Raw genomic sequence first — 21,493 nt, forward strand, 5'->3', positions numbered from 1 at the left:
ATATTAAAAGAGAAATTTCTATGACATTTGGAAATTCCATCATTGAGATGGGAAAAGAGAAATTCCTAGCATATTGGAATTATTGGATAATTCATTTTAATTCAAAGATGAATTCTAGATAAATTTATTTTATCTATAAGAAATATTTAAATGTTAAAAGAGGAATTCCTATGACATTTGGAAATTCCATCATTGAGATGGGAAAAGAGAAATTCCTAGCATATTGGAATTATTGGATAATTCATTTAAATTCAAAGATGAATTTTAGATAAATTTATTTTATTTATGAGAAATATTTAAATGTTAAAAGAGGAATTCCTATGACATTTGGAATTCCATCATTTAGATGGGAAAAGAGAAATTCCTAGCATATTGAAATAATGGATATTTTATTTTAGATGAATTTATTTTATAAGAAATAATTGACGAAAAAAGAGGAATTCCCATGACATTGGAATGCAAATAATCAAATGCAAAAAGAGTATCTCCCATGGTATTTGAGATCCAAGAAATTAAATGGGAAGAAAAGGAAATTTTAGTATAATTCAAATTATGATTATTTACCAAAAGTGAAAATATGGGTAGAATTGATTTCTACAAATCCCATGAATTCTTTTATTCAAAAGAGGAATATTGAATATAATTCAATTGAGGAATTGAGAAGGAATATGGTCATAGTCGTCAAGAAAAAGAACCTTTGATTAGGCCAAACAATTGGTAGAAATTTAGAAAAAGTCCCATTATCGGTATCAAACTAGAAAAAGCTATTAAATGGGAATAGCATGTAAATGGATGTGATAAGATGCATATGGGATGTGATAGGATGTGAATGGATGTGATAAGATGTGTATGGGATGTGATAGGATGATGTGAGTGGATGTGAATGAATGTGATAAGATGAAAATAGGATGTGATGTAATGAAATGGATGTGGATGTGAATAATGAGATGAGAGGATATGTGAAAGGGCGAGATGGGAAGTACATGGATGTGGAAGTGGATATGTATGTGGAAGAATAGATTTGGATGTGCATGTGGAAGAATGGATGTGGATGTGTATGTGGAAGAATGGATGTGGATGTATGGATATGGATGTGTACGTGGATGTATGGATGTGGATGTGTATGTGGAGGAATAAATGTGGATGTGTATGTGGAAGAATGGATGTGGATGTATGGATGTGGATGTGTATGTGGAAGAATGGATGTGGATGTATGGATCTCAATATGTATGTGGATGTATGGATGTGGATGTGTATGTGGTAGAATGAATGTGGATGTGTATGTGAAAGAACAGATGTGAATGTGTATGTGAGAGGATGTGATGTCAATGTGAGTAAATGCATGAGATGTAATGTGATGTGAATGGATGAGATTTGATGTCATGTGAATCGGGATGTGAATGAATGAGATGTGATGTGAAATGGATGTGATGAGATGTGATTTAAATTGGGATAGATGTGAATGGATGATATGTGATGTGAATGAATGTGATGTGATGGGATTAGAATCGGGATAGATGTGTATGAATGGATAAAATGTGAATGAATGTGATGTGATGAGATGTGAATATGGGTAGATACGAGTGGATGAGATCTGATGAGGATAAATGAGAAAAGATGTGATGAGATGGAAAATGATGTGATTGGATGAGAATGGGAATACATATGAAAATGATGTGATTGGATGAGAATAGGAATACATATGAAATGGATGTGGATTTTAAGTAACATGGATTGATGTGGACTAATGTGGAAAGACAAGAGTTCATTATAGAAACTGTATTTATGATCTATTTTAAAATGACTGTTTTATGTCAAGAATGTTGGGAAAGCATTTTGATCGTCTTGTGATTAAGGTCGTGGAGACCTAACTGATTAAGGTCGTGGAGACCTATTTTAAAATGACTTTTTTATGTCAAGAATGCTGGGGAAGCATTTTGACCGTCTTGTGATTAAGGTCGTGGAGACCTAACTGATAAAGTTGCAACAGCTGACGGAGAGTCAACGGATGACGTCTCGCGTAGCAAGGTCAGCCGAGGTCTTGACCAGCCTCAGTTCGATTTAAATGGTGAGCTTCCGGTAGTACGGTGGATGAGGGACCAAGGAAGCGGCCTATGAGTGAAGCGCTAGGTGACTTGCGAAGGATCCTAAAGGGTGCTGACCATACGGTGCTCGGGCTCTGGGTCGTCGAAGATACCCACACGTGCGTCGGGAAGATATTGGAACAAGGAGTAAGAGTTGTTTTCTGAAATCGGGCATGGATCTGGTTGATTGACCTTGCTGGTCCTCAACGGATGAGTCCATGGCCTTTTTATATGGATCTGTTGTGGTTGATCTTGCTGATCTTCAATAGAGATTCCATCTTGATTTTTATAAGAGAGTATATTGCCGGGTACTATGAGCTAGGAACTTTCGGAAAGGCCCCTGAGTGGACAGGTGGTGAGCATTCTCTTGGTTTTGAGAGTGGATTAGCAAGAGCTAAGGAGGATCAAACATGGTTATAGTCATGATTAGGTCATGATTAGAACCATGATTAAGAGTGGATTAAGAGACACTAATGAGACATAGCTTGGGCATTATCATGAAAATACACGAGTACTTCTTCATTAGCAAAGGCCTCTTATATAGGCAAGTAGTACATGTCCACATGACATCATCTATGATGTCTTACAAGCATAAAAGGCCATCTCCCCCATGTGGGTATGCCATCTCCCCCATGTGGGTATGCCTTAAATGAGAAATATTCCCTCTAGGCTATATTTGATGTAGGCGCCCTTTTGTGGAGGTGTCTTGAGTGAAGTAATCAAGGTTACATAGCCCCTTACAACCTTTGAATGGATTTGGGTGTAATATCCAACAAACCCTCCTTCAACCAAATCCATGACAATGCTACCTTTATGATGGCAATTCTAGGTTCTAGTTACAACATACAAAAACTAGTTATGATGACCATGCTGGTGCCCGTAGGTCTTATTCCAGTTAGGTTTACAATGCTAGCAATGATGGATGATGCTAGAATACCATAGTAAAGCTTACAATGAGATAGTTATGTTTAGGATGGAGAGGTTTTTAAACATGGTATGGGCTATCCCTTGATTTTACTCAAAAGACCCAATCTTCTTCGATAAAATTGGCCTCTTCGGAGGCCTCTTCTTGCAGCTCTTCTTTGTCTTGACTTGCGAGAAATGCCTTTTGTGCCTTTTGTTTGAAGAAACAATTTTCTTCAATATGATTGTCCTTGCCGCAGAATCCACAAGTCTTCTTCTTTCCTTTTGTGTCGATGAAGTTCTTCTTCTTGAAGTGTGACTTGTTGTTGGAGAAGTATGCCCCTTCCATTATCCCTATATTCTCTTGCTTCTTCTTGTACTCCTCAAGGAGTGCAGCTTCAATGGCTTCTAAAGTAGGATCCGGAAGATTCATGAGAGTTGACACTAAGTGCCCATATTCATCATTAGGCATGCTTTTCAATAAAACTGCAATGGCATCTTCTTCATCTATTGGTGCTCCTATTGTTGCAAGTTGTGACATTAGGCTTTTCATATAATTAAGATGAGTAGGTAAAGACTCAGAAGCTTTCTTTTCAAGTTTAAAGAATTGGATTTTCAGCCCTATCTTGGAATGCTTCCCTTTTGCCCCAAATAATTTCTCTAAGATTTCCCATGCTTCAGCTGAGTTGTTTGCATTAGAGATATGATGTATGTAGTTGTCACTTAGACCTAATGCAATTATGGCAAAAGCTTTCTCATCTCTAGGTAACCATCCTTGTTCACCATCTCTAGTGGTAGGTTTTTTCTCCTTTCCACTAGCAACTCCCCACAGACCTTTCTTCATGAGAATAAATCTTACTCTAACTTGCCAGGTATGAAAGCCTACCCCATTAAACTTATCAACATGGAATGAGGATGTAGACATGATGATAAAGCAAGGTCTTACCACTTGAGTATCCCTCAAGGGCAGTGTCTAATGCTTTTACAAGATTAGATACCTTCACCAAATAGATGAAGGTTATTTATGAAAAATTCAGACCAATCATGCCCTCCTAAAACATTGTTTGCTCTTGAGTTGTAGACATTGTTTCTTACCCGTCTCCTCGGCTTTCTGCTTTTCTTCTTAGGCCTCAAATGTTGAATGTTCGATGATTCAGCATCAGATGGTTCAGCCATTGTGATTCAAAAAATGATGTAAACAATATCATCATCACAATACATTAATATCATCAAGTATATGGTGACCAATGTGATAAATGCTTTCAAAACAACTTCCAAAAATTGGGTCACTTGGAGTACTTGAAGGAGGTAGAAGCCTAGGTCAAAGCATCTAATGCTTTAAGTGCTTTAAATATCAGAGATTTGAGACTATTTTAAGCACAAAACATTGGTGATTAAGTTGAATAATCACCCATTAATTTACTGTTAAGAACTGAAGCTTCAGAAGCTCTGTCAGTCCTACAGCCACCAAACCACGCAGCCATTCGTGATTCTGACCAGATCAGCGTGTTCGCAGCCTACGAAAACCCTTGAGGCTCTGAGGAATTAGAGCTTGGTGACGCGATGGCGATGGGGCAGCGTTTTCCCCCAAATAAAAAGGCGCCGGTTTCTGCTGCAATGCCGATGGCTCCAGGCAACTTCTGGCTAATTCCGCCCGTCAGCACCTTCGTGTTTGAGTTGAGAATGGGCAGCTGAAAGCTTGTGGTGAATCTTGAAGTGGGTAGTGAGATATTGAAGCTCCATGGACTGCCTGTCTTTCAGCCTAGATAATAGGAGAGGATAAGATATGATTAAGTTAATAAATTGCTAATTAATCCCTAATAAGTGAGCTTTGGATGATGTAAAACCTGCTCTGATACCAAATCTTGGTTTTGAGAGTGGATTAGCAAGAGCTAAGGAGGATCAAACATGGTTATAGTCATGATTAGGTCATGATTAGAACCATGATTAAGAGTGGATTAAGAGACACTAATGAGACATAGCTTGGGCATTATCATGAAAATACACGAGTACTTCTTCATTAGCAAAGGCCTCTTATATAGGCAAGTAGTACATGTCCACATGACATCATCTATGATGTCTTACAAGCATAAAAGGCCATCTCCCCCATGTGGGTATGCCATCTCCCCCATGTGGGTATGCCTTAAATGAGAAATATTCCCTCTAGGCTATATTTGATGTAGGCGCCCTTTTGTGGAGGTGTCTTGAGTGAAGTAATCAAGGTTACATAGCCCCTTACAACCTTTGAATGGATTTGGGTGTAATATCCAACACATTCTGGTTGCCAATGATGCCATAGATACTCTGATGAAGGAATGATTGGAAATTAGGATTCAACTGGATATTTTGGAGGATTATGATCAATGACACTGGTTTCATTAAATGATTGTTTTAAAGATAGCTGATTTTGTGAAGAAGGTAATTTCATATTGGGTGTGTAAGTGGTGTGACTGGCATTAAATTTGCATGCATATCCGGCTAGGGAGCCTGGGAACTCTTTTCCCTGGTACCCGAGACAAAACCTAACCAAATTCTTAATTGGATCCCATCACTACAGTGGTTGGGTGGTTGGCTAACCCAAGGCTGCACTAATGGATCCGTAAAATGAGACTCAATTTTGTTGTAGTATGATAGATGAAGTGAATCCCAGATAGTAATTGTTCTATGGAAAAGACTCAACGGCTGTGCCTCTCAATGGGAAAAAAAGCGTTGATCTCTATGATCCCAGTACAAGTTTCTTCCTTGATTTGACCAAGCGACTTATAGGTTCGGTCGGATCAGCTTGGTCAGTAATAATGACCTTGATTGCGTTAGAGCCAAAAATATCATGGAGGAATCACCCGTGCTTTCTGGGCGAGGGAAGTTTTTTCGGGTTCGTTCGGTTTTGGAAGAAGCGAGGGATTAGTCTCTTGTCCGGATATCCGTGTGGGAGAGGCCTCGAGAGGGACCCTGCACTGCACAAGGAGTGTTACTTCCGCTCCTAACACCCCCGAATCCGTTGCGCGGAGGGGGCAGGGGATCTTTCAGCTGGTATCAGAGCGAATTGACTAAAGTGGATCAACCGAGAAGCCAAAAATGTCAAAAAGTTATGGAGCAACAGTAAAATGTTGGAATTGTGTGATGAAATTCATTCAAATTAATATTCATACTGAAATTCATAAATTGGTAATTGGGTCTTCAGATGGAAGTACCGCAATTGTATGGAATCCCTGACTTGCTTGAGGCCTAGTCATGATGGTATTTACCTTATAATTCCAAGGAGCGTGACTACCCGTATATATGGAGGATATAATTGCAGCTCTTTACTGGCAGTATATACGAGTAAATCTAAGACCTTAAAATTATAAGCAAAAATGCTATCGAGATGATGAATTCGAATGTGGTTGATATGATTTTAAAACTCTGGTTGAGAACTGATGAGTTGATTTGGATAATGATTGGAAAATGATTATTCCTGAATTTTGGTTGAAAAGCGATAAGTTGAGTAAAGCCGTAATGAGGATAAATGGGACGAGTCCCTGTGATGATGTTCGTAACTTGAATGATGATAATGACTTCAGCAAACCACTATTAGATTAGTGGATTGTGCTATCAGATTGCTACTGTTAACACTTGACCCGGTGAATCAAGTTAGTGGATGACAAATTGAGAACTTGCTTAACTGAAACTTCCATGGAGGAATGTTCAGATGGATTTTTTGGTCTGATGGACCATTATTGAGTTAAGAATATGAATGATATGTTCTGAATGAATTGTTATTTAATATAATGAGTTCTATATAAGGGATCTTTATCCCATGATTCTATGGAGAGCTGACCAATCTAAAGAACCCTAGAATTAGTTGGATCTAAAGTCGGATTTGAATTGTAAATAAAAGGACTTAACAAGAATTTTCGTATTGATAGGATCATGGATCGAGGTCGTCGTGGTAGGAATGATAACCCCCAACTCGATGAGGAAGAGCTCGACTTGGATTACGTAAAACTCTTCATAGATCGCAGCCTGGACCTTTCAAGGGTAAAGGGGAAATCTTGGGCGAGACTGTGGAGAAGTGGATTCAAGCAATGGAAGAGTACTTCGATGTCACCGGGTACAATGAGAAGAGCAAAATGGCTCTTGCATGCCTAAATCCTACACAGCCAGAGTAGCATGGAGAAACCACTGTGAGACAAACCGTGTGGATCGAAACACTCAGACATGGAATGATCTCAAAATTTACCTAAGGAAGAGATTCTGTCCTCCCGGCTTTTTGGAAAAACAAAGATGAACAAATTCTTAGAGTTAACCCAGGGGAGCAGAACTATTGAAGTATATCACCAAGCATTTGCTCTCCTCCTTAAATACTCGCCACTGCTTTAACAAGAATTTTTGTATTTATAGGATCATGGATCGAGGTCGTTGTGGTAGGAATGATAACCCCCAACTCGATGAGGAGGAAGAGATCGACTTGGATGTTCGTAAAACTCTTCATAGATCGCAACCTGGACCTTTCAAGGGTGAAGGGAAAATCTTGGGCAAGACTATGGAGAAGTGGATCGAAGCAATGGAAGAGTACTTTGATGTCACCGGGTACAATTAGAAGAGCAAAATGGCTCTTGCATGCCTAAACCATAAACAGCCAGAGTAGCATGGAGAAGCCACTGCGAGACAAACTGTGTGGATCGAAACACTCAGACATGGAATGATCTCAAAATTTACCTAAGGAAGAGATTCTGTCCTCCGGCTTTTTGGAAACAAAGATGAACCAATTCTTAGAGTTAACCCAGGGGAGCAGAACTATTGAAGTATATCACCAAGCGTTCGCTCTCCTCCTCAAATACTCGGCACCGTTGGACGAATAACAGCTGATGGCAAGGTTCATTCGGGGACTGAACGAACCTTTGAATATCCTAGTGACGAATGCCAAGCCAGTTTCCATGGCCGAAGCAGTGCGGTGGCGAAGGATTTTGCTAAGGCCTTTGATGTCAAGGTCCCGCCGAAGCCAGCACCATCACCTTTCAAAAGGTTTTTAGCTCCAGAAGGTGATTCCAACCTTCCACTGTCTAAGAGATATAAGGGTCAAGCCCAGGATATGGGAAGTTGCAGAATGGAAGAAATGTCCTTTTCTCAGAACTCAATCCCTTGGAATTCAACTTCAAAAGTTCCACCCTTGAACAAGGGAGTGAAATGCTATAACTGTCAAGGATTTGGACATCGTAGTATGGATTGCCCAACACCTTTTGGAACAAGGTTTTCAGGGTGGGAAAATCAGGGATCAAGATTCGAGACTCGAGTTCCTTCCTTCCAGAGTAATCAAGTTTCTTTCGGCCAAAATCAGAGAAATCCCAGAGGTAGCCCCTCTAACCAACCAACAGTTTCAATCCAAAGTAATGCAAGACCTCCGCCTCAGAATAGGGGAAGTCAAAGAGAGATGTTTCCAAATGGGCCGTCCACTTCCAAGGCAATAACGCTAGAAGTGATTGAAGAAGAAGAAGAGGATGAAAGAGATCATACTCCACCTACGAGATGATGACATCTCGCATTTTTTAAGTGGGGTAGGATGTAAGATTCCTCCCTCCAGCTTTTGAGGTGTACAGGTGTAAGAACCTCCCCTTCTGATCTTGCAATTATTCCCCTCTTTGAAATAAAAGAAAGATTCTCTTTTACCTTGTTTAGCCTAGAGAGAGGTAATCCAAAATTGAGATATTTTTGGATATAAAAATCCTCCTAGTGTCTAAAATGGTTTCCCCTGAAACAGAAATTCAAAAAGAACTTTCCAATGTGCATTTGGAATTAATTGAAAAGAAGTGGAAATATGGGTAGAATTGATTTCTACAAACCCCAAGATTTCTTTTATTCAAAAGAGGAATATTGAATATAATTCAATTAAGGAATTGAGAAGGAATATGGTCATAGTCGTCGAGAAAAAGAACCTTTGATTAGGCCAAACAATTGGTAGAAATTTAGAAAAAGTCTCATTATCGGTATCAAACTAGAAAAAGCTATTAAATGGAAATAGCATGCAAATGGATGTGATGAGATGTGTATGGGATGTGATAGGATGTGAATGGATGGATAAAATGTGTATGGGATGTGATAGGATGATGTGAATGGATGTGATAAGATGTGTATGGGATGCAATAGGATGTGTATGGAATGCAATAGGATGTGAATGAATGTGATAAGATGAAAATAGGATGTGATGTAATGAAATGGATGTGGATGTGAATAATCAGATGAGAGGATATGTGAAAAGGGTGAGATGGGAAGTACATGGATGTGGAAGTGGATGTGTATGTGTATGTGGAAGAATGGATGTGGATGTATGGATGTGGATGTGTATGTGGAAGAATGGATGTGGATGTATGGATGGGGATGTGTATGTGGATGTATGGATGTGGATGTGTATGTGGAAGAATGGATGTGGATGTATGGATGGAGATGTGTATGTGGATGTATGGATGTGGATGTGTATGTGGAAGAATGAATGTGGATGTGTATGTGGAAGAATGGATGTGGATGTGTATGCAAAAGAATGGATGTGGATGTGTATGCAAAAGAATGGATGTGGATGTGGAAGGATGCATGTGGATATGTATGTGGATGTTATGTTGAAGAATGAATGTGGATGTGTATGTGAAACAATGGATGTGGATGTGCATGTGAGAGGATATGATGTCGATGTGAGTAAATGGATGAGATGTAATGTGATGTGAATATGTGATGTGAATGGATGAGATGTGATGTCATGTGAATCGGGATGTGAATGAATGAGATGTGATGTGAAATGGATGTCATGAGATGTGATTTAAATTGGGATAAATGTGAGTGGATGATATGTGATGTGAATGAATGTGATGTGATGGGATGTGAATTGGGATAGATGTGTATGAATGGATAAAATTTGAATGAATGTGATGTGATGAGATGTGAATATGGGTAGATGCGAGTGGATGAGATCTAATGAGGATAAATGAGGAAAGATGCGATGAGATGGAAAATGATGTGATTGGATGAGATTGGGAATACATATGAAAATGATGTGATTGGATGAGAATGGGAATACATATGAAAATGATGTGATTGGATGAGAATGGGAATACATATGAAATGGATGTGGATTAAGTAATATGGATTGATGTGGAATAATGTGGAAAGACAAGAGTTCATTATAGAAACTGTATTTATGACCTATTTTAAAATGACTGTTTTATGTCAAGAATGCTGGGGAAGCATTTAACCGTCTTGTGATTAAGGTCATGGAGACCTAACTAATAAAGTTGCAACAGCTGACGGTTCAACGGAGAACGTCTCGCGTAGCAAGGTCGGCCGAGGTCTTGAATAGCCTTGGTTCGATTTAAATGGTGAGCTTCCGATACAGTGGATGAGGGACCAAGGAAGCGGCTTATGAGTGAAGCGCTAGGTGACCTGCGAAGGATCCTAGAGGGTGCTGACCATACGATGCTCGGGCTCTGGGTCATCGAAGATACCCACACGTACGTTGAGGAAGATATTGGAACAAGGAGTAAGAGTTGTTTTCTGAAACCGGGCATGGATCTGGTTGATTGACCTTGCTGGTCCTCAACGGATGAGTCCATGGCCTTTTTATATGGATCTATTAGTTGATCTTGCTGATCTTCAACAGAGATTCCATCTTGATTCTTATAAGGGAATATATTACCAGGTACTATGAGCTAGGAACTATCGAAAAGACCCCTGAGTGGACAGGTGGTGAGCGTTCTGGTTGCCAATGATGCCATAGATACTCCGATGAAGGAATGATTGGAAATTAGGATTCAACTAGATATTTTGGAGGATTATGATCAGTGACACTATGGTTTCATTAAATGATTGTTTTAAAGATAGTTGATTCTGTGAAGAAGGCAATTTCATATTGGGTGTGTAAGTGGTGTGACTGGCATTAAATTTGCATGAATATCCAGCTAGGGAGCCTGGGAACTCTTTTCCCTGGTACCTGGGACAAAACCTAACCAAATTCTTAATTGGATCCCATCACTACAGTGGTTGGGCGGTTGGCTAACCCATGGGACTAGATGGGGTTATGCTAGACTGATGGATCCCTAAAATGAGACTCAATTTTGTTGTAGTACAATAGATGAAGTAAATCCCGAATAGTAATTGTTCTATGGAAAAGAATCAACTGTTGTGGCTCTCGATGGGGAAAAAAGCGTTGATCTCTATGATCCAAGTACAAGTTTCTTCCTTAATCTGACCAAGCGACTTACAGGTTCGGTCGGATCAATTTGGTCAATAATGACCTTGACTGTGTTAGAGCCAAAAATATCCTGAAGGAATCACCCGTGCTTTCCAGGCGAGGGAAGTTTTTTCGGGTTCAATTTTGGAAGAACTGAGGGATTAGTCCCTTGTTCGGATATCCGTGGGGCGAGGCCCCGAGTGAGGGACCCTGCACCGCACAAGGAGTGCTACTTCCGCTCCTAGCACCCCCGAATCCGTTGCACGGAGGGGGCAGGGGATCTTACAGCTCACAGCAAATTGACTAAAGTTGATCAACCGAGAAGCCAAAAATGTCAAAAATTTATGGAGCAACAGTAAAAGGTTGGAATTGTGTGATGAAATTCATACAAATTAATATTCAGACTGAAATTCATAAATTGGTAATTGGGTCTTCAAATGGAAGTACCGCAATTGTATGGAATCCCTGAGTTGCTTAAAGGCCTAGTCATGATGGTATTTACCTTATAATTCCAAGGAGCGTGACTACCCGTATATACTGAGGGTATACTGAGGGTATAACTGCAGCTCTTTACTAGGCAGTATATATGAGTAAATCTAAGACCTTGAAATTATAAGCAAAAATGCTATCCAAATGATGAATTCGAATGTGGTTGATATGATTTTAAAACTCTGGTTGAGAATTGATGAGTTGATTTGGATTCTGATTGAAAAATGATTATTCCTGAATTTTGGTTGAAAAGCGATAAGTTGAGCAAAGCCACAATGAGGATGAATGGGACGTTCGTAACTTGAATGATGATCATGACTTTAGCAAATCACTATGAGATTAGTGGATTGTGCTATCAGATTGCTACAATTAACACTTGACCCGGTGGATCAAGTTAATGGATGACAAATTGAGAACTTGCTTAACTGAAACTTCCATGGAGGAATGTTCAGATGGATTTTTTGGTCTGATGAACCATTATTGTGTTAAGAATATGAATGATATGTTCTGAATGAATTGTTATCTGATAATGAGTTCTATATAAGGGATCTTTATCCCATGATTCTTTGGAGAGCTGACCAATCTCAAGAACCCCAGAATCAGTTGGATCTAAAGTCGGATTTGAATTGTAAATAAAAGGACTTAACAAGAATTTTCGTATTGATAGGATCATGGATCGAGGTCGTCTCGTGGGTGGTAGGACTGATAACCCCCAACTCGATGAGGAAGAGCTCGACTTGGATGTTCGTAAAACTCTTCATAGATCGCAGCCTGGATCTTTCAACGATGAAGGGAAAATCTTGGGCGAGACTGTGGAGAAGTGGATCGAAGCAATGGAAGAGTACTTCGATGTCACCGGGTACAATGGAAGAGTACTTCGATGTCACCGGGTACAATGAGAAGAGCAAAATGGCTCTTGCATGCCTAAACCACCCTAAACAGCCAGAGTAGCATGGAGAAACCACTGCGAGACGTGTGGATCGAAACACTCAGACATGGAATGATCTCAAAATTTACCTAAGGAAGAGATTATGTCCTCTCGGCTTTTTGGAAACAAAGATGAACGAATTCTTAGAGTTAACCCAGGGGAGCAGAACTATTGAAGTATATCACCAAGCGTTTGCTCTCCTTCTCAAATACTCGCCACCGCTGGATGAAGAATAGCTGATAGCCAAGTTCATTCGGGGACTGAACGAACCTCTGAATATCCTAGTGAAGAATGCCAAGCCAGTCTCCATGGCCGAAGCAGTGCAGATGGCAAAGGATTTCGTCAAGGTCTTTGATGTCAAGGTCCCACCGAAGCCAAAGCACCATCACCTTTCAAAAGGTTTTTAGCTCCAGAAGGTGTTTCCAACCTTCCACCGTCTAAGATATATAAGGGTCAAGCCCAGGATATGGGAAGTTCCAGAATGGAAGAAATATCCTTTTCTCGGAACTCAATCCCTTGGAATTCAACTTCAGAAGTTCTACCCTTGAACAAGGGAGTGAAATGCTATAACTATAAGGATTTGGACATTGCAGTATGGATTGCCCAACACCTTTGGGAACAAGGTTTTCAGGGCGGGAAAATCAGGGATCAAGATTCGAGACTCTAGCTCCTTCCTTCCAAAGTAATCAGTTTTCTTTCCCCCAAAATCAGAGAAATCCCAGAGGTAGCCCCTCTAACCAACCCGCAATTTCAATCCAAAGTAATGCAAGACCTCCGGGGGAGTCAAAGAGAGATGTTCCCAAATCGGTCGTCCACTTCCAAGGCAGTAACGCTGGAAGTGATTGAAAAAGAAGAAGAGGATGAAAGAGATCATACTCCACGTACGAGTTGAGGACATCTCGTGTTTTTTAAGTGGGGTAGGATGTAAGATTCCTCCCTCCAGCTTTTGAGGTGTACAGGTGTAAGAGCCTCCCCTTCTGATCTTGTAATTATTCCCCTCTTTGAAATAAAAGAAAGATTCTCTTTTACCATGTTTTAGCCTAGAGAGAGAAAATGTCTAGAGAGAGATAATCCAAAATTGAGATATTTTTTGATATAAAAATCCTCCTAGTGTCTAAAATGGTTTCCTCTGAAACAGAAATTCAAAAAGAACTTTCCAATGTGCATGTGGAATTAATTGAAAAGAAGTATAAAGGACCTTAGCCTAAGGGTCTAGATTTTCAGAAATTTTTGGATTATGGTCCAATTAAGGTTCTTATGGGCCAATAGGATCAATCCAAGTGTGGGGAGGAGAAAAATCCAATTTATAAAAGAAAAACTCCCAAAAATGAGTAAATGCTCATATAAGATGAAGAGTTGACTAAGAACAAGGTAAAAAACTATGAGTATTACTAAAAAAATGAGATATTTTGGGTATAATGATTCAATTTTGACACCTTGGTAAGGAGAAGGGAGCTCTTCAAGGAGGCACCTATTTCACTTGTGTGGTGGAGTTTTAAACTCAAAAATATTGTGATATTTTTATCTCTCCTCTCTCGTAGATCAAACCAAATCAAAAGGGAGCCAAACTAGGTCCAAATCTTGTCCAAATTTAGCCAAACTGAACCTGGAAAATTCTAGAAACTAGTTGGACTTGGTTAGAGGCCTCCCTCACCAGTATTATACTGAAATAATGATGATTTCCATGATCCTCTAAAAATCCTCTGCAAATTGAAGAGATCGGAGCTTCTCTCTCTCTTCAATCTTCCTTGGTGACTCCAACAATTGATTGGTTGGGGGCCTCTACTATGATCAAAGAATCAAGTAATTTAGGAGGTAAAGTGTGGATTATTGTCTTCTTTTTCTAAAATCTCCAAATTTTTCTCTTCTCAACCCCTCGCAAGCTTAAGAAGTATTAATTTGAATGGCTTTTGAATACTATTGAAGTTCTTTAATGTATTGTAATGAAAAAAAATATAAATTTTTATTTATGCTTAATTTATAATAATTTTTAAGCATTTCTCTCTCTCCCCCAAAGAATGGTCATTCCTATGACCTATTCTCAATTCAAATGAAGCTTCTCATGAAGCATTTCTCTAATCTAAAAGTAATTTCTATGCTTGTCTAATTGAAGGCCAAAATAATGGCTTTTAATACTTTTATGCTATTTAATTTATGGTAAAATTAAGAATCAATCCATAATTGGATAATGATCCAATTTGTGGTTATTCTAGTCACATGAATAATACTAAACTTTATTCTTTCAAATTTATTGAGAATTATCCGCCGTAAAAGCCACAGCAGAGCTATGGTAAAATTTTTGAAAAATAAACACCTAAATCATTTTCATTTATATTATGAAAAGAGGACTTCCTACCATATTCTAGGATTAATCATGCTAGATTAATTGAATGATTCTCATTATAATCATGGAAAAGTTGATTTTTATGTTTATGCATAAATAGTAATTAGCAAAAGAGAAATTTCTAGTAATTCATTTAAATGTTAAAAGAGAAATTCCTATGACATTTGGAAATTCCTATGACATTTGGAAATTCCATCATTGAGATGGGAAAAGAGAAATTTCTATCATATTAGAATTAATGAGTATTTTAATTAAATTCAAAGATAAAATTTAGATAAATTTATTTTAACTATAAGAAATATTTAAATGTTAAAAGAGGATTTCCTATGACATTTGGAAATTCCATCATTGAGATGGGAAAAGAGAAATTCCTAGCATATTGGAATTATTGGATAATTCATTTAAATTGAAAGATAAATTTTAGATAAATTTATTTTATCTATAAGAAATATTTAAATGTTAAAAGAGGATTTCCTATGACATTTGGAAATTCCATCATTGAGATGAAAAAAGAGAAATTCCTAGCATATTAGAATTATTGGATAATTCATTTATATTCAAAGATAAATTTTAGATAAATTTATTTTATCTATAAGAAATATTGAAATGTTAAAAGAGGAATTCCTATGGCATTTGAAAATTCCATCATTGAGATGGAAAAAAGAGAAATTCCATATTGGCATTATTGGATAATTTATTTATTTAATTCAAAGATGAATTTTAGATAAATTTATTTTATCTTTGAGAAATTTTTAAATGTTAAAGGAGGAATTCCTATGACATTTTGAATTCCATCATTTAGATGGGAAAAGAGAAATTCCTAGCATATTGAAATAATGGATATTTTATTTTAGATGAATTTATTTTATAAGAAATAATTGACGAAAAAAGAGGAATTCCCATGACATTGGAATGCAAATAATCAAATGCAAAAAGAGGAATTCCCATGGTATTTGAGATCCAAGAAATTAAATGGGAAGAAGAGGAAATTTTAATTTAATTCAATTTATGATTATTTACCAAAAGTGAAAATATGGGTAGAATTGATTTCTACAAATCCCATGAATTCTTTTATTCGAAAGAGGAATATTGAATATAATTCAATTGAGGAATTGAGAAGTAATATGGTCATAGTCGTTGAGAAAAAGAACCTTTGATTAGGCCAAACCGTTGATAGAAATTTAGAAAAAGTCCCATTATCGGTATCAAACTAGAAAAAGCTATTAAATGGGAATAGCATGTGAATGGATGTAATAAGATGTGTATGGGATGTGAATGGATGTGATAAGATGTGTATGGGATGTGATAGGATGATATGAATGGATGTGATAAGATGTGTATGGGATGCAATAGGATGTGAATGAATGTGATAAGATGAAAATAGGATGTGATGTAATGAAATGGATGTGGATGTGAATAATGAGATGAGAGGATATGTGAAAGGGTGAGATGGGAAGTACATGGATGTTGAAATGGATGTGTATGTGGAAGAATGGATGTGGATGTGCATGTGGAAGAATGGATGTGGATGTATGGATGTGGATGTGTATTTGGAAGAATGGATGTGGAAGAATGAATGTGGATGTGTATGTGGAAGAATGGATGTGGATGTGTATGTGGATGTATGGATGTGGATGTGTATGTGGAAGAATGGATGTGAATGTGTATGTGGAAGAGTTGATGTGGACGTATGGATGTGGATATGTATGTGGATAAATGGATGTGGATGTGTATGTGGAAGAATGAATGTGGATGTGTATGTGGAAGAATGAATGTGGATGTGTATGTGAAACAATGGATGTGGATGTGCATGTGAGAGGATTGTATGTCGATGTGAGTAAATGGATGAGATGTAATGTGATGTGAATATGTGAATGGATGTGATGTGATGTCATGTAAATCGGGATGTGAATGAATGAGATGTGATGTGAAATGGATGTGATAAGATGTGATTTAAATTAGGATAGATGTGAATGGATGATATGTGATGTGAATGAATGTGATGTGATGGGATGTGAATCGGGATAGATGTGTATCAATGGATAAAATGTGAATGAATGTGATGTGATGAGATGTGAATATGGGTAGATGCGAGTGGATGAGATCTGATGAGGATAAATGAGGAAAGATGCGATGAGATGGAAAATGATGTGATTGGATGAGAATGGGAATACATAAGAAATGGATGTGGATTAAGTAATATGGATTGATGTGGAACAATGTGGAAAGACGAGAGTTTGTTATAGAAACTGTATTTATGACCTATTTTAAAATGACTGTTTTATGTCAAGAATGTTGGGGAAGCATTTTGACCGTCTTGTGATTAAGGTCATGGAGACCTAACTAATAAAGTTGCAACAGCTGATGGAGAGTAAACAGAGGACGTCTCGCGTAGCAAGGTCAGCCGAGGTCTTGACCAGCCTCGGTTCGATTTAAATGGTGAGCTTCCGGTACGGTGGATGAGGGACCAAGGAAGCGACCTATGAGTGAAGCACTAGGTGACCTGCAAAGGATCCTAGAGGGTGTGTGCTGACCATACGGTGCTCGAGCTCTGGGTCGCCGAAGATACCCACACGTGCATCGGGGAAGATATTGGAGCAAGGAGTAAGAGTTGTTTTCTGATACCGGGCACGGATCTGGTTGATTGACCTTGCTGGCCCTCTCAACAACGGATGAGTCCATGGCCTTTTTATATGAATCTGTTGGTTGATCTTGCTGATCTTCAACATAGATTCCATCTTGATTTTTATAAGGAATATATTGTTGGGTACTATGAGCTAGGAACTATCAAAAAGGCCCCTGAGTGGACAGGTGGTGAGCGTTCTGGTTGCCAATGATGCCATAGATACTCCGATGAAGGAATGATTGGAAATTAGGATTCAACTGGATATTTTGGAGGATTATAATCTATGACACTATGGTTTCATTAAATGATTGTTTTAAAGATAACTGGTTCTGTGAAGAAGGCAATTTCATATTGAGTGTGTAAGTAGTGTGACTGGCATTAAATTTGCATAAAAATCCGGCTAGGGAGCCTGGGATCTCTTTTCCCTGGTACCCGGGACAAAACCTAACCAAATTCTTAATTGGATCCCATCCCTACAGTGATTAGGCAATTGGCTAACCCATGCGACTAGATGGGGTTAGGCTGGACTGATTGATCCGTAAAATGAGACTCAATTTTGTTATAGTACGATAGATGAAGTAAATCCCAGATAGTAATTGTTCTATGGAAAAGAATCAATGGGTGTGCCTCTCGATGGGGAAAAAAGTGTTGATCTCTATGATCCAAGTACAAGTTTCTTCCTTGATCTGACCAAGCAACTTACAGGTTCGGTTGAATCAATTCGATCAGTAATGACCTTGACTGCGTTAGAGCAAAAAATATCCTGGAGGAATCACCCGTGCTTTTCGGGCGAGGGAAGTTTTTCCAAGTTCGGTTTTGGAAGAACCGAGGGATTAGTCTCTTGTCCGGATATCCGTGACGAGGCCCCGAGTGAGGAACCCTACACAGCGCTAACTTCCGCTCCTAGCACCCCCGAATCCATTGCGCAGAGGGGGCAGGGGATCTTTCAGTTGGTATCAGAGTGAATTGACTAAAGTGGAGCAACCGAGAAGCCAAAAATGTCAAGAGATTTTGGAGCAACAGTAAAAGGTTGGAATTGTGTGATGAAATTTATACAAATTAATATTCAAACTGAAATTCGTAAATTGGTAATTGGGTCTTCAGATGGAAGTACCGCAATTGTATGGAATCCTTGACTTGCTTGAGGCCTAGTCATGATGGTATTTACCTTATAATTCCAAGGACCCTGACTACCCGTATATACCAAGGGTATAACTACAGCTCCTTACTGGCAGTATATACGAGTAAATCTAAGACCTTGAAATTATAAGCAAAAATGCTATCCAGATGATGAATTCGAATGTGGTTGATATGATTTTAAAACTCTGGTTGAGAACTGATGAGTTGATTTGGATTCTGATTAAAAAATGATTATTCCTAAATTTTGGTTGAAAAGCGATAAGTTGAGCAAAGCCACAATGAGGATGAATGGGACGAGTCCCTGTGATGATGTTCGTAACTTGAATGATGATAATGACTTCAGCAAATCACTATGAGATTAGTGGATTGTTCTGTCAGATTGCTACTGTTAACACTTGACCCGGTGGATCAAGTTAATGGATGACGAATTGAGAACTTGCTTAACTGAAACTTGTTCAAATGGAATTTTTGGTTTGATGGACCATTATTGTGTTAAGAATATGAATGATATGTTCTGAATAAATTGTTATCTGATAATGAGTTCTATATAAGGGATCTTTATCCCATGATTCTATGGAGAGCTGACCAATCTAAAGAACCCCAAAATCAATTGGATCTAAAGTCGGATTTGAATTGTAAATAAAAGGACTTAACAAGAATTTTCGTATTGATAGGATCATGGATCAAGGTCGTTGTGGTAGGAATGATAACCCTCAACTCGATGAAGAAGAGCTCGACTTGGATGTTCATAAAACTCTTCATAGATCACAGCCTGGACCTTTCAAGGGTGAAGGGGAAATCTTGGGTGAGACTATGGAGAAGTGGATCGAAGCAATGGAAGAGTACTTCGATGTCACCGGGTATAATGAGAAGAGCAAAATGGCTCTTGCAGCCTAAACCCTAAACAGCCAGAGTAGCATAAAGAAACCACTATGAGACAAACCGTGTGGATTGAAACACTCAGACATGGAATGATCTCAAAATTACCTAAGGAAGAGATTATGTCCTCCCGACTTTTTGGAAACAGAGATGAACGAATTCTTAGAGTTAACCCAGGGGAGCAAAACTATTGAAGTATATCACCAAGCGTTCGCTCTCCTCCTCAAATACTCACCACCACTCGATGAAGAACAACTGATGGTGGCCAGGTTCATTCACGGAGGACTGAACGAACCTTTGAATATCCTAGTGAAGAATGCCAAGCCAGTTTCCATGGCCGAAGTAGTGCAGATGGCGAAGGATTTCGCCAAGGCCTTTGATGTCAAGGTCCCGCTGCTGCTGCTGAAGCTAGAGCACCATCACCTTTCAAAAGGTTTTTAGCCTCAGAAGGTGATTCCAACCTTCCACCATCTAAGAGATATAAGGGTCAAGCCCAGGATATGGGAAGTTCCAGAATGGAAGAAATGTCCTTTTCCCAGAACTCAATCCCTTGGAATTCAACTTCAAAAGTTCCAACCTTGGACAAGGGAGTGAAATGCTATAACTATCAAGGATTTGGACATCGCAATATGGATTGCCCAAGACCTTTTGGAACAAGGTTTTCAGGGCAAAAAAATCAGGGATCAAGATTCGAGACTCTAGCTCCTTCCTTCCAGAGTAATCAAGTTTCTTTCCGTAAAAATCAGAGAAATCCCAGAGGTAACCCCTCTAACCAACCCGCAGTTTCAATCCAAAGTAATGCAAGACCTCCGCCTCAGAATAGGGGAAGTCAAAGAGAGATGTTCCCTAATTTGCCATCCACTTCCAAGGCAGTAAGGTTGGAAGTGATTGAAGAAGAAGAAGAGGATGAAAGAGATCATACTCCGCCTACGAGATTAGGACATCTCGAGTTTTTTAAGTGGGATAGGATGTAAGATTTCTCCCTCCAGCTTTTGAGGTGTACAGGTGTAAGAACCTCCCCTTCTGATCTTGTAATTATTCCCCTCTCTGAAATAAAAGAAAGATTCTCTTTTACCCTATTTTAGCCTAGAGAGCGAAAATGTTTAGAGAGAGATAATCCAAAATGTCTAGAGAGAGGTAATCCAAAATTAAGATATTTTTGGATATAAAAATCCTCCTAGTTTCTAAAATGGTTTCCCCTGAAACAAAAATTCAAAAAGAACTTTCCAATGTGCATGTGGAATTAATTCAAAACAAGTATAAAGGACCTTAGTCTAAGGGTCTAGATTTTCAGAAATTTTTGGATTATGGTCCAATTAAGATTCCTATGGGCCAATATGATCAATCCAAGTGTGGGGAGGAGATAAATCCAATTTATAAAAGAAAAATCCCCAAAAATAAGTAAATGCTCACATAAGATGAAGAGTTGACTCAGGACAAGGTAAAAAACTATGAGTATTACTAAAAAAATGAGATATTTTGGGTGTAATGATTCAATTTTGACACCTTGGTAAGGAGAAGAGAGCTCTTCAAGGAGGCATCTATTTCACTTGTGTGGTGGAGTTTTAAACTCAAAAATATTGTGATATTTTTATCTCTCCTCTCTTCAAACCAAATCAAAAGGAAGCCAAACTAGGTCCAAATCTTCTCCAAATTCAGCCAAACTGAACCTGGAAAATTCTAGAAACTAGTTGGACTTGGGCCTCCCTCACCTGTAAATAGATCCTTAGCCCTTTGTAAAAAAAATATGAGAACTATACCATGCCAGTATTATACTGAAATAATGATATTTTCTATTATCCTCTACAAATTGAAGAGATTGGAGCTTCTCTCTCTCTTCAATCTTCCTTGGTGACTCCAACAACATACCAAATCAATTGATTGGTTGGGGGCCTCTACTGTGATC

Source organism: Cibotium barometz, chromosome 4 (genome assembly GCF_041138505.1).
Source record: "Cibotium barometz isolate CiBa-2024 chromosome 4, ASM4113850v1, whole genome shotgun sequence".
NCBI classification, from domain to species: domain Eukaryota; kingdom Viridiplantae; phylum Streptophyta; class Polypodiopsida; order Cyatheales; family Cibotiaceae; genus Cibotium; species Cibotium barometz.